The 13,706-nt window shown below is 62.6% G+C and overlaps 1 protein-coding gene across 3 annotated transcripts in view; it reads right to left on the bottom strand.

Moving 5' to 3' along the window:
• The window catches only part of NACC2 (NACC family member 2), a 76,103-nt gene extending 67,010 nt beyond the window's left edge, over nt 1–9,093 (bottom strand). For all 3 annotated transcript variants that reach the window (XM_028497336.2, XM_024126455.3, XM_024126456.3), the window contains exon 1: nt 8,995–9,093. The gene's annotated coding sequence lies outside the window, so the exon portion shown is untranslated. The remainder of the gene's footprint in view (nt 1–8,994) is intronic.
• Between the last annotated feature and the right edge of the window lie 4,613 nt (nt 9,094–13,706).

The raw sequence follows: 13,706 nt of genomic DNA, 5'->3' as shown, positions 1-13,706 counted from the left end.
CCCTGGGGGCAAGGTCACAGGAGCCAAGGAAAGACCTCAGACCTTGCAGGCTGAAAAAGCTTAACAGACACAGCAAGACTTGGACAGACACGAGCACATCCGTGTTCACACAGCGCCATTCACAACAGCCAACCGTGGAAACAGCCACGTGTCCTCGGACGGAGGAAGGATAAACCCAACGGGGTCCATCCACACAGTGGACTAAACTCAGCCTTAAAAAGGAAGGAAATCCTGACACAGGCCACAGCAGGGACGAGCCTCACAGACATCATGCTGACCAAAAGCCAGACGCAGAGGACAAATTCCGTGTGATGCCACCCATGTGCGGCCCTAGAGGAGTCAAACCCACAGAGACACAAAGTGGACGGCGGGGCCCGGGGCTGGCGGGGGGGAGGGGAGGGAGTGTTTAATGGGGACAGAGTGTCAGTTTGGGCAGATGAAAGAGTCCTGGAGACGGATGTGGTGACGGTTGCACAACAATGTGAATGAACTCGATACCCCTGAACTGTATGCTTGAAAGTAGTTAAGATGGTAGGTTTTACGTGTAAGTAACTAGAATTTTTTTTAATTAAAATTTTAAAAGCAGACCTGACAGCTGCCTGGGACAGGAACTCCACAGTGACCCTCTGGCTGTAAAGGGCCCAGGCGTGGGAGCCACTGGGGCCGCTCAGTGACCGCTGGAGCTGCGGTGAGGCAGGCAGCAGGCAGCCCTTGTTTCAGTGGGTCGCCCAGCAATAAGGGGCCACTACTCTCAAACGGTCTGGAAGAAGTTCTGTGTCCGGTACGCGCAGCTTCTCTGTAAGCTTAATGCTGTGCCTCTCTTAACCCTTTCCTCAGGCATCAGAACTAGCGTCCCCAGCTGCCAGCGCTGGGCAGAGGGTAGGGGCTCCTCCAGCACACTCAAGACCTGTGACAGTGACAGCGGGGCCAGGAGGCTGGAGGAAGCCACGTCACCGTGCCCCCACCGCGGAGAAGGGGTGTCTAGTCCTGGCGAACGCCCGCCCCCTGGGGTCCACCCCAAGTCCTGGCCAGACGTCCTGAAAACCCTCAGAAACGAGTCTCTGAACGTGGCGGGGACCCTTCCTTCCGAGCTTGAGCAGCAAATCGCGTCGCCTGTCCTCCCAGGAGAGAAGCCCCATGCCAGGCAGCTGGTGGGGTGGGGTGGGGGAGGGACCGAGGAGCCCCCCAAGCAGAGCTGGGGGCCAACTCCCAAGGAGGCCTGGTGGGGGGACTTCCCACTTTCCCCGGGTTACTGGGAATGTGAAGAAAGGCCCGGCGCAAAACTGCACGGCAGCCTCCCAGGCCCTCGCCCGGCCGGGCGGTCACCTGCACCGGGACCGAGCTGGGGCCGCTGGGCTGGCAGAGCCGGGCGGGAAGAGGAGTGAGGGGGACCCGAGGACCCTGCTCCTCCTCCAGGAGAGACCCTGAGGCCCATGCCATGAGCCCCCTGCCAACGTGCCCCCCCTCAGGCCCGCCACAGCGGCCTGAGGTCACGGTCCAGGAACGGCAGGGCCCCCGAGGTCTAGAGGCACAACGCGGGCTGGCCCGCCTCACCGCCTGGACGCCGTGGCCTCCTCCAGACCCATGCTGGGCACCCAGCTCCTCCCGAGGCATCTCTGCCCTTACTTTCTCTTTGCCTCCATTTCTTGGCCATTTCTTCTCACTTCATGCCCTTATTTTTCTTCTGCGGGACGGAAGAGACACAGGGAGGAAGGACTTGGAGGGCCGCGGTGGCCCCAGTCTGCGCTGCAGTTTGGGGTCCAGCCCCGGGGACTCCACTGAGACCCACCTCCCTCTCCTTTCCAGGCTGCTTCCCGGGACAAGGATGGGCCGCTAAACTGGGTTATGACAATTAACACAAATTCTGCCTCCTGTGCCCAAACTTACGTAACCGCGGACACTCCTGTCTCAGGAAAATCCTCCTCTGTCAGTGGCCCCATTTCCCGCCCTCGACCCCGGCTTAGCTCCTGAGCCAAAGGTCCTTCCAGACTTCCCAGCCTGCGCTGGCCCTTCACGCCCGCGGCCCAGGCGCTCATCGGGGCAGCGGCTACCGTCCATGCGTCCGGCTGCCCACCCTCCCGGGCAAAGCACAGGGCGGAGCCAGGCGGCCAGCAAGGCCGCCCCGACTTCTGAGGCTGCCGCTCCCCTCCAGGCGCTAAAGGGTTTCTGCGCCCACCTGGCCACACCGGGTTGACTAGGGTCCCCCCAAAATTCATGTCCATCTGGAACCTCAGAACGTGACCTTATTTGCCAACAGCGTCTTTGCAGATGTAATTAGTTAAGCTCTGGAGATGGGAGTGATGCGTCTACAGGCCAAGGAACGTCAAGCATTGCCAGCACCGCCAGATGCTGGAAGAGGCCAGGATTCTCCCCTACAGCCTCGAGACGACGGAACCAGCCCTGCCCACACGTTGATTCTGGACCTCTGGCCTCTAGACTGTGAGAGAGTAAATTTCTGTTGCTTTAAGCCCTCAGGTTTACGGTCATTTGTTACCCAACGCCAGGAAACTGATCTCACCCCCCACCCCCGTTACACCCCAGGGTGACCGCAAGGCTCACGCCCCTTCCAGCCTGTCCTCTCCACCGGCAAACAAACACCGCTGCCCTCCTGGAGCTGAGGGACCCTACGGGGAACCCCCAGAGCAGCGTTCACAAAACAGGGCGGATGCACCACGCTTGGTAAGCGAGGGAGCCACCTGCAGACTCGAGGAGGGGCCAGGTGTGAGGGGGCAGTCAGGGCCCCACGCCAATCCCACCACCGCTCTCCCACGCGGCGGCCAGGGCCCGACATAGTGGCAACACCCACTCAACAAACAGCAGAGGGCCCAGTGGCGAGCCTGGGGGACGTGAGCCTCCAGCCCCTACCCTGCCCCGAAGCCTCCACTGGGTCCATCCTGCCCCACTGCTCCCCGTGTCCGCCCCCCCCACCTCCTCCCAACACAGACAAGGGGCGAGAGGAAGTGGTGTGGAGGAAGGGGACAGACTTGGCCCAGCGTCCTGAGACACGGCCGGGAACCGACGACGGCTGATGGGCCGGCGATGCAGGGGTGTCGCCCCGGAGGGACCCGCCCGTGCCCCACACCCCACGCACATCCCCATCCCGGCAGAAGGTTTCCCGGAGAAGCCAGCGGGCAATTTGCATAATATTCCTTGCAAGTTAATATCAGCCTCTGATAATGATCTCGGCATAGCTGGAGCGCTGAGGCGGCTGTTACAACACTAAGTAATCATATTTTAAATTATGTTTCCCTTTATAGAAAGGTGTTGCAAAAACACACAGACATGAAATCTGTTGCAGCCCCCTGCCAACCACCTGACCAGATTCCCAGCGCCACGCCTGTCACTGCAGCACGGGGGCTGGCGAGACCCGGGCCGCCCGGGCCAGCCCCACGCCCCACACTGCCCGGGCCTCGCCCGGGCCAGGGGTGCGTCCCAGCAGGGGCACCGCCCAGATCTGAACCACCACGGGCCCCGGCCCCGGCCACGGTCACAGTCAAGGGTGAGTCCGTGCAGAGAAGTTAAAGGAGCGCCTAGGGCACGCTCTCGTCGGGGGTCCCAACTCCCCTGGGGGTAGGCCAGGGGGGCGCTCCCCAGCCCCCCAGCCCCCAGCCCCCGCCTCGTGCTGGAGACTCCAGTGCCCACGCCACCAGACGTCCAGGCGCATGTCGTGTGGACGCGGGGTCCTGAAAACGCAAAACCAAAACCATCGGCGCTTCCAGGACTTCCCTGTTGCAGCCCCTCACCCAGCACCTGGACTCGGGGGCCCGGCCCAGGAAGGCGAGCTCATCCTGCACCCCTGCACACCCACAGCCCGACTGCGGCCACGGCGAACCCTCCCGCCACGGGTGAGCCGGTCCTGGCGTGGACACAGGTCTGAGCACACGGCCACACTCGGTCCCCCTGGGGGGGCAGCAGGGGCAGGGCCTGCGTGGACGGAGTGGCCGGTCACCCACAGGGACGCAGAGAGGACCGAGGCCAGGGCCTGGAGGAGGCAGCGGGCCCACGGCCGCCCCCAAGGGGAGCCCCTTCCCTCCTTTTCTCTTCATGCAGGAGCGGGGGCCACCACTCAATCTCTGTTTTCTTAAAAGCTTTCTTTTCTTTTTTATTAAAAAACAAAAAACCCAATTATAGCACAAATCTCTCAGCAGGGGTCAGTGTGGAATAAGAATAACCACACTTAATGGACATGACACAGGCAAGATTAATGCCTAAAGGGTTTCGAAAGTTGTATGATGCAGATTTCATTAACATTTTAATTGTAATGTATCTTTTTAATCTTCTCTCATCCTAATAGCTTTATACTGCAAAAAAAAAAAAAACTGCTGACAACAACAAAAAGTATCAATATACAAAATTTAACAAAGGCGCTTAGCAGTGCAATGGAAACTAAATTAAAGGAGCAAAACTATGTTAACACTGTGATTTTTAACAGCACAAAAGTCGGAATGTAGCAGAGGCGGCTGCTTCTCCTCTCTTGGTGCAGAGACTGGGACGGGAGAGTTAGGAAGACAGGCAGATGCCCAGGGCTAGGGTGGGGAGGCCCCAGCCCCACCCCGTCCCCCCCCTGCCCCCGCGGGACCCAGGACAACCCAGGGGCACTCGGAGCAGACTTCCTGCAAAGACCACCAGCAGCGCGGGCAGGCCCTGCCCCTTCCCCACTAGCTGGACTCCAGGCAGTGTCCAGGAACAGAGGGAGGGAGGCCCTCTTCCGGAAAACGCCAGCCATCTGTGGGGATGGGGAGGGGACATCTAGGGGTGTCACCATAATGAAGGGGGCATTTTGTGGGGCAAGGGCTGTGGGTGCAGACGAGCAGGCATCCCGCCCCCAGACCTCAGTGAGGGGCCCTCGGTGGCTCTGGCCTACAGGGCAAGCCACATGTTACGGCCTCCAACTTTCAAAAATGGTGTCTCAAGAAATACACTTGGCCAAGACTACCAAGGACCCAGGAGATTTTTATTTTCAATCAGCAAACACTCCTGGAGCACCAAACCTGTGCCTGCTGCTATATCTGATGCTTCGCCCCAAATCCAGCTCCCCTCAGCATGCCCCTCACCCAGGGCCAGCCCGCCCTCGAGGACCTGGGGGCTGGGCCTGATGCTGGGCCTGGGACACAGCCCCACGGCCGGCCGGGCTCACTGCTCACCCCAGTGACTATATATGGGCACTTTCAGGCCCCTGCGGTCCCCGCCCCCGGCCCTGCTTCTTCCCAGGCACACGGGCGGACACGGGGCGGGGCCCAGGAGCTCCCAGCCCATCCATGGCCATGTGCCCTCCTGGATGCCAGGGCCCAGGGCCAAGGGGGAGGGGGAAGATTCCTTCAGAGAGACCCAGAGCCAGCCTCTCATTTGCATGGGACCAGAGACCAACACCTCAGAGAAAAGTATGCCTCCATCCGCCCTGGAGACTGAGAAGCAGCCTCCCCTTAAAGGGGCATGAACCCCTCACTGGCTCTGGTCCACTTCCAGGGAGGGGGGCATCCCCACAGGGCCCCCAGGCCAGGCCTGCTCACCTTCGGCCTCGCAGCAGTAGCATCACAACACACAGGCCAGGGTGGGGCTCAGAGGGGGTAAGCTACCCACCCAAGGTCACAAAGCCTTGAGCTGGACGTGACCTGAGAGAGACCTCAGAGGTCCGGCTCCTAAGTGCCTCCTTGCCTGGACCCAGGTCCAGCCAGCGGAAGCTGGGGGCGGGGCGGGCCCCAGAGAGCCCAGTGTGGCATCAGATTCCAGCTCCTTTCCTCCTGCTCAGACACGCTCCCAGGCCCGGGCAGGGGTGAGTGTCCCCCACTGTCCGTGTCCTCGTGGGGGCCGCCCCACTCTGAGGGTGCCAACCGCAAAGGCGGCCACCAGGGAGCCCGGCCACCAGGGAGCCCGGCTCCCAAGTTCATGTCCCAAACCCCTCTGTGCCTGCCCCACCTGCTGAGACCCTCACCCACGGGGCGCCTTCTTCCAAAACCTGAACTTTAAATGACAAAGGCCAGAGGCCGGGGCAGAGGAAGGCCAGCTCCCAGTGAGCAAGCAGCTGCAGGTGACACAATGAGGGAGCCCGGGCCAGCGGGGAAGCATACTTTGCAAATGATCTCATCGAGAGCCAGGCCTGGTGAGAGCAAGGATATGCTAAAAGAGAAACAGAGGTCGCCAGGATCCCTGGCTGCTCAGGAGGCAGGGTGGGTGGCAGTGGCGCCTCCGGCCTCGCTAAGGGGACTGCTTCCGCCCACCCCCAACCCCACCGCCAGCGGCCTGGGTCCCTGGAGCCCAGGATAGGGAGGAGGGGGGCGGGGGTCGGGCACGATGTAGCCTCCCAGGCACAACCTCGGTGGCTCAGGACACAAGGAAAGAGAGGGAACGTGGGTGTGGAGGGCAGGGGCGGACACACAGGCTTCGCCCAAGGCCACGGTGTGAGGGGGTCACTCTTATCTCTGAATTGGGGTGAGGACACCAATGAAGATGCTGTCTCTGATCCTAAATTCCGGCCCCACCTGGAAGTACCCGAGGGCCAGACTGCTCACCTCGGGGAGGACCAAGGGGGTGCCTGGGAAAGCGTGCTGGATGCAAATGAGGCATTCGGAGAGGCCTGGGCAGGGTCCAGAACGTGGATGGGCCGGGCAGAGCTCTCTGCAGACCAGGCAGGCAGTGAGAGGCCCTGAAGCCCCTCACCAGCCCCCAGTTGGACCACAGACCCAACCAGACTTTACAGGGTCCCGAAGTGGGGCTGCCTACAGCCCGGAACAGCTCTGGGTCCAGCCAGGGACCGGCGGCCCCTGTCCCTGTGAAGGCAGACACCCCTCCAACTGTACCGAAGACACTGCTCCCCTTCAAAAGACCGGGCCTGAAGGCCACGTTCCTTGGGCCGGGACACCCCTCGGGGACACCGGCCACGGGAAGGAGCCAGGCCCCGGCCAGCGAACACGATAGATCCTGGAAGGCAGCTTGTCTTGTCACAAGAACCCAGCCCGGGTCAAGCTCCCCAGGTGCGCCTGTTACACGGGGGTCTGCAGGCTCTTGGGAGAAACACGCTGGAGAATCAGGAGCGAAGGGCCGTGATCTGGGCCGCAGTTCCCGCTCAAACGGCTCGGCAGACGTGCCCCACCCTGCCCCCAGCCAGGGCAGCTCATCTCACCCCCCACCCCCCAGCAGGACAACAGAACCCGGGGAGGGACCAGGCCGGAGAAGAGCCAGGCGAGACGGGACAGGGTAACCTGGAAGGGGGCAGATTGGGCATGGGCTGCAGGGACAAGACTTGCTTCCCCAGGGTGGAGGGAACGAGGCCTCAGGTGCCTGAGACTCCCAACCCTACCGATGGCAAGTGCCATAGATGCACCGGAAGGCCCGGGGGCCTGGAGGGAGTCCGTGTCCGGTGCAGCCCATACCTGGCTCTGCACTCCTGGGAGCACAGACCTCAGAGGAAGGGGCGTGGGGTGGAGCCCTGGGAACATCCTTGAAAGGGTCAAAGCCACATTTCTTACTTTCTGTCCCAGGAGGGGCCCCAGGCCCACCCCAGCCCAGGCTGCAAGTGAAGCACGCTGAGCCCTAGAGGCAGAGGTGCCCGAGGAACCTAGGCTGTAAATGCCAGCTCAGCACTTGCCATCACCACCGTCTCTCTTATATGAATAATGCATCTCACGTTTTAGTTGGAAAACAGAGAGAGGCTTTAAGGGTTCTGTTAAAAGTCACCCACGAGCCCACCTCCCAAAGACAGCCTCTCTGAGTGTCCCAGCACATCCAAGACAAAGAACCCAGAAGCACTCCGGGCAGCCAGGGTGGCCTGGTGTCCCCGTGTCAGAAAATGCACAAGCTTTTTCTCCTGGTCCAAGATTCTGCAGGAGGCTCGGAACGGCTGCAGAGCAGAGGCCGAAGAAGGAAGCCGGCTCCGAGTCACCGCGGTTTCAGACACCACGTCCGGCGCCCACCCCGCCTGGGTGTGACCACCGAGAACCGATCTCTGCCACTTAGAGGGGACGAGTGATATCCTGTTCTACTGCTGTGCCCCTTCCAGCCAGCTCACCGAAACAGCAGGGGGCCAACCACCCTGGGTCTCGCCCCCTCCCATCTCCTCCACTCAGGCTCCAGCCAAGGTACCAACAAACGGTGGCTTGTCCCACGGGAGAATGCCAACGGCCTCCTGGGAGGGGTGGACACCACAGAGGGCCACAGGAAGAAGGGCAAGGGGGTTTGTTGGAAGGTGGACGGCAGTGCCCGCTGCTTAATCCTTCATCTAACTGCTTGTTTCCTCATCTCTAAAATGGAGCCAACACTTGAAGATACCCCTCCTGGGGTCTGTGGGGGGCTTAGACGACACCCCGCACGGAACGCTGAGAAGCACCTGTGCCGAGACCCAGAGAACCGCGTCCTTTGTCATCAGGGCAAACTGGGGGGAGCGAGGGGAGAGGGGTCTGGAGCTCAAGAGGGAAGCGGAGGGGAAGGTGGGGGGATGGGAAGGGGAGACCTGGAGAGAGACCCGGACCAGACCAGACGGGTTACAGGGGTGTGCGCGCGGGGTGCTCAGAAGACCAGCTCTACCAGATGGCCAGCCCACGGAGGGAGCTCTCACCCCGCCCAGCCCCCCACCACACAGCACAGGCTCAGCTAGAACATACAGCCAGGGGACACATGGCTGGGTGCCCAACAGGTCCCTCCCTCGGACGGCCCGGGAGGGAGGGGCGTGTCCCCGGGGCCGTGTCCCCAGGCCGAGCCCGCGCGGGTTCCCCACCCCAGAGGGCTGGGCTCCGTCCGTCCGGTCGGGGGAGACCGAGCGTCCCGAGCGCCCCGAGAAACCCGGCGGGAGAGGAGACGCTCGGAGCCCGGGTGCCCGCTCGGCGGGGCGGGGCGCGGCCCGGCCCGGGCGAGCGCCTCCCCAGGCCCGGGCGCCGCCGGCCAGCTCCGCGGGCGGCGCGCGGCGCGAACTTGGGCACTGCGGCAGGCGAGGGCGGGCGCGCCGCGGAGTTCGCGGGAAGTGCGGCGGTGGGACCCGCGGGCGGCGCGAAGTTGGGGTACCTGCGGGCGCCGGCCCGGTCCGGCCTGCGGCAGGAAGTGCTCCGGCGGCCCGGCGCTCCGGCTCACATGGACTTTCTCCGGCCGCGCCCAGCACCGGGCCGCACCGCGGCGGGCGGGGCGCGCGGGGGAGGCGCCGCGGGCCGTTTAAAGGGACAGCGCGCCGGCCGCGCGCGCGCACTCGCCGCCCTGGGGCGCGCCGCCCCGCCGCCAGGTGGGCGCCCTGCGAGGGGCGGGGGCGGGGGGATCCCCCGGCCTGGGGTCCGGGGCGGGGGTGGGGGGCGGCCGCTCCGCGCCCCCTCCGTGCGCCCCCTCCGCAAACTCCTGGCGTGCGACTCTGCGCTGGGCACTGAGCCGGGCCGGACGCGGGAAGGGCAGGGGCGCCGACCCACACCCTCTCGAGGTGTGGAGCCCCCGGTCCTGGGGCGCCCCCTCCCCGCGGCGGCCGCGCTTGCACGGGGCGGCCTCCGGGATGCTGGGCCAAGTGGGGCCGCCGGCAGGAGCGGGTGCGCGGCCTCGGCTGCACCGACGCTCCGGAGGCCGGAAAGCGGGGACGTGGGAGCGCCCTTGGGCGAACCGCGCGTCGCCGGCGCCTCCTGCGCGGATCCCGGTAACTGCGAGCTACGTAGACGCGGCGGGGTCTGCTTTCAGGCCAGGCGTGATCTGGGCACACTGGCCGTTAGTGACTGCCACCCCGCCCCCCCGCCCCCGTGGCTCCCGGTTTGCTCGAGGTCACCCTCCTGTGGACAGAGGTGAGGTTTTAAAACAAGTGCGCAGAAATAAAATCAGCCACAAACCGGAAAGGACCCACAGAAGTCCCCCCTCAGTCGCCCCACCCTAACCTGAGGCCTGGGGTCAGGACACGCTGCAGTGGTCCTCCAAGACTAGAGACCTCCTGGCTCCCTCACCCCTACAGGGTCCTGGCAGGAAAATGGGGGTGGCACCAGGACAGTGGTCCTGAGCATAGCGTCACCAGGAGGACGGGGTTGATGCGAAGAGCAAGATGCCCACCCCCACTTCCACCCCCGCTGAGCACATTCTGGGCCCCTTGGGGGTCAGAGGCTGGGGCTAAAGCTCTGCAGGACAGTTGACCAAGGTCACTCCTAGGACAGTGGTCAGAAGCCTGGTCTGAGTACTTCTGTCCCCAGTCTCGTGGTAGGTCCTTGACTTTGGTCGTGGACTGAGCCCTGACCCCCAACTTGAGGGTCTGCACAGAAAGCTTCCCCCCACCAGCTCACTCCTGCCTTGCCCTCTGGGCGATGGGTATGAACCCTCGAAGACTCTCTGGGCACACCCCCAGAACCCCACTTAGATCTAAGCTTGTCCCAGGTCCCACCCCCCCACCCCCAGCCCAGCACATGCCCCAGCCTGCAGGGCAGTCTGACTGTCCTGAGGGGCCCCTGCCGGTTGCTGGCACAGTCACGTGGGTTGGCGTGTGGTCCCAGCCCAAGAGGTGCACGGAGAGAGTGACAGGTAACTGCCACCCGCTCAGCTTGGGGACCAGCTGAGGCCCTGGGCCGGGAGGGAGGCCATGCCTTGGCCTAGGGCAGCCCAGCAGCCCCAGGATTGCAGCTAGCTACTAAGTGTTATTTAGGATCTCTGGGCCCTGGGAAACCAGGGCTTCTGCAAACAACACCTGTGAGCAGAACGTCTAGCTGCTTCCAGGCAAGGGGTCAGGACTCAAGAAGCCCTCCACTGGGCGCCAAGGTCCTCCCCTGCCCAGGGCTGGGGTCACCGTGTGGATGGGGTCTAGAGGTGAAGATGGGCAGGGGTGCTGGCTGTTGTACACGCTCCCGGTGGAAACCTACTCGCCTCACTTGTATTTTCTAACTGTTAAAGAGCTTCTTTCTTCTTTAATGAGGGACATTTGGAAAGCGTTGATAAGTTTTTAGAGGACAACAGACAGCCAGAAACCCGTCCCCAAGGATAAGGGGCTTCGGTGCAGTTTCAGTGTGCATGTGTGTGCGTGTAAACCACAGGTGCACCTTTTCAACGCTACCGCTGAATACCTACTAAAATCCAGGCCTGTGCTACACGTTCTGCGTGTTATCTAACTTAATTTTCACCACAGTTCTATAAAGTTGGTTCTCTATTCCTGTTTTACTTATGAGAAAAATGCAGCTTAGGAAGAAAATGCAGCTGGGTTGGGGGTCCCTCACTCCGGGTCCCCCAGCAGGCGGGGTGGGGCGTGGTCCTGCGAAGCCCCATACCTCCATCTGTTGATCGTTAGGACGCTTAGACGTTATAAACGATCAGCCTGGGCTGGCTGATATACAGGCCTGGCAGCGGCCCCAGTCCCCTCTTGAGGGATCTGATTAGCACCGCAACCCCCCTGAGATGCCAGCGAGGGTTTTCTCAACTCAGGGAGGACTGGCCTGGCCTCTGGTCCTGAGCTTTCATGGCCTGTAGCTTGATTTTCCCCCTTTTATCCAGAGAGCGTCAGGCTGGGGAAAGAGGGTAATCACAAGAGGTAAATCTGCAGACTAACTGATGAGCAGGGTCTCAGGGGCGGGGGCTCTGGGTGCACTTAGGAGCAAGGCCTGGTCACCTGTCTGTCCTTCCCTGGACGGCGGAAGCATTTGGTAGCCGGCCAGGCGCTGCTTCGGCAGTCCTGCAGGTGGCTGAGCGCTCAGCGGAGGCCTGTTGGAACAGCAGCTGGCTGGAGCCGGGCTCCCGTGGAGCAGCGACCCGAAGGGACGCCTTCTTCCTCCGGGCTCCCCATGTCCACACCAGTCAGCTGAGACCACTGCGCCGTGCACCCAGACTCGGATCACTCTACTCTTGTCCTGGGCTCCATGTAGCACGGGGCTCCCACCCTGGGGGCTGTGGTCTTCAGGGATGCAGGGATCCCTGAAATCGAATGCAGACGGGCGGGTCTGCCCCAGCTGGCCTCACCAGTCCTGGGAAGAGGCTTGCTTCCTCCACCCAAGGCTCATCTCGAAGACACATTAAGACCCATCAAACACACCAAGCCCAAGTCTCACTTAGCCAGGCGCTTCCCCGACCTGTCCGCTTGGGTGGCTGATAGATGTCTCAGTGTGACACGGCTAAACAGACCCTGACTGTGCCCCAAAACTGCTCCCCTCCGCAACGTCCTCCGCCTCAGCAAATGACAGCTCTTCCTTCTGGGAGCTCCATCCTTCAGCAGCTCAGGCCAACCTTGGATCCTCCTTCTCACTTTTCTCACACCCCGGTCCTAACAGCTCTGCCTCAAGGCTGTGTCAGGAATCCAACCACTTCTTACCGCCCCCGCTGCTACCTTCCTGCTCCAGCACCCCCCCCCCCACCCCGTGCTCAGGTCACCTCACACCCCGGTCCTAACAGCTCTGCCTCAAGGCTGTGTCAGGAATCCAACCACTTCTTACCGCCCCCGCTGCTACCTTCCTGCTCCAGCACCCCCCCCCCACCCCGTGCTCAGGTCACTGCAACAGCCCCACAACTGGCCTCCCCGTCTGCCCTCTCTTGCCCCTGCCTGGGTCTGTCACCACATGGCAGCACAGAGATGCTTCTAAACATGTCAGATCACGACCTTCCCCCGCTCAGGTCCCTCGGTGGCCCCCATCTCACTTCTCAGTCAGAACGCAAGCCCGAGTCCTTACGGTGGCCGGTACCTGGCTCCTCATCCTACACTCACCCCTGCTTGGTCGCTCTCCAGCTCTAGCCCCACTGGCTTCTGCATGGGTCCTCCACATGCTGGCACCCTTCTGCCCCAGGGCCTTTGCACCTGCTGTTCCCATTGCCTATACCTTCTTTCCCCAATGTCTTTGAGGCTTTTACCCTATCACTTCTTTTGGGTCTCTGCCCAGATGTCCCTGGACCGAGACCAGACTTCCCTTCCTGACCCTCCCATATGAAAGAGCCAGTTGGGCCATTGCCAGTCTGCTCTCCCTGACCCAGCCCTGGTACTAATCCACTCTGACGTTCACATCCCCCGTCTCCCCCTCGGGCACAGGCTCCCCATCTCGTCCACTGCCCTGGCCCTGGGGGATACCACACACAGACAAGAGGCCCACGGACATCTGCAGAGTGTGAGAGCCTGAGGGGTGCTGTGTGCTCACTGACGAGGGGCCGGGACCCCCCACCCACCTGCCTGAGTTCTTGGTGCCACTTTCCCGTCCTCAGAGTGTCCACGGTGCCCAGTCAGCAGGAAGGGAAGGAGCAGGCGGGGAACCCCAGGGTCAGACCCTCGGCCAGGACTGCGGGGCTGAGAACAGACTCCAGCATCAAAACCGGCAGAGCGCGAAAGCAGCGCTTCCCCACGGGGGTCCTGTCGGCTGCCGTGCGTGAGAGCCAGCAGCTGAGACAGCCCCTTGGCCCAGGCAGCCCAGAGAGCAAAGGGAGGCTTGTCTGCCTCCTGGCTTGACCTTTGCCAGTAGGACACGGAAAAGCCTGGGGTGGCATGGCCAGCGTTTACGTTCTCAGGGGAAGCCTCTAGGTCTGGGGCAGAGGGGATACCTGACTTCAGGTCCAGTCCCTCCTTGGAAGCTGCCCCCAGGTGGGGGCTTCCCGGGCCTTCGTCGGGAGGGGCTCGTGGAGGGTTTTCCTGCAAACATCGGAGCATCTGTGCTCCCAGCAGAGGCACAGTCAGTGAAGACCCCCACCCCAGACCAGGCGACTGTCGGGAAAGCAGTGAGGCTCCCTTTCCGGCTCCGAGAGGGGCCCTGGCCACCCCATGAGCGGCCACACGCCAGCAGCCCACAAAGCGCCTCTTTGTT

The sequence above is a fragment of the Physeter macrocephalus genome, chromosome 13, assembly GCF_002837175.3.
Source record: "Physeter macrocephalus isolate SW-GA chromosome 13, ASM283717v5, whole genome shotgun sequence".
Lineage (NCBI taxonomy): Eukaryota > Metazoa > Chordata > Mammalia > Artiodactyla > Physeteridae > Physeter > Physeter macrocephalus.
This window is presented reverse-complemented; position numbering and strand designations above follow the sequence as displayed.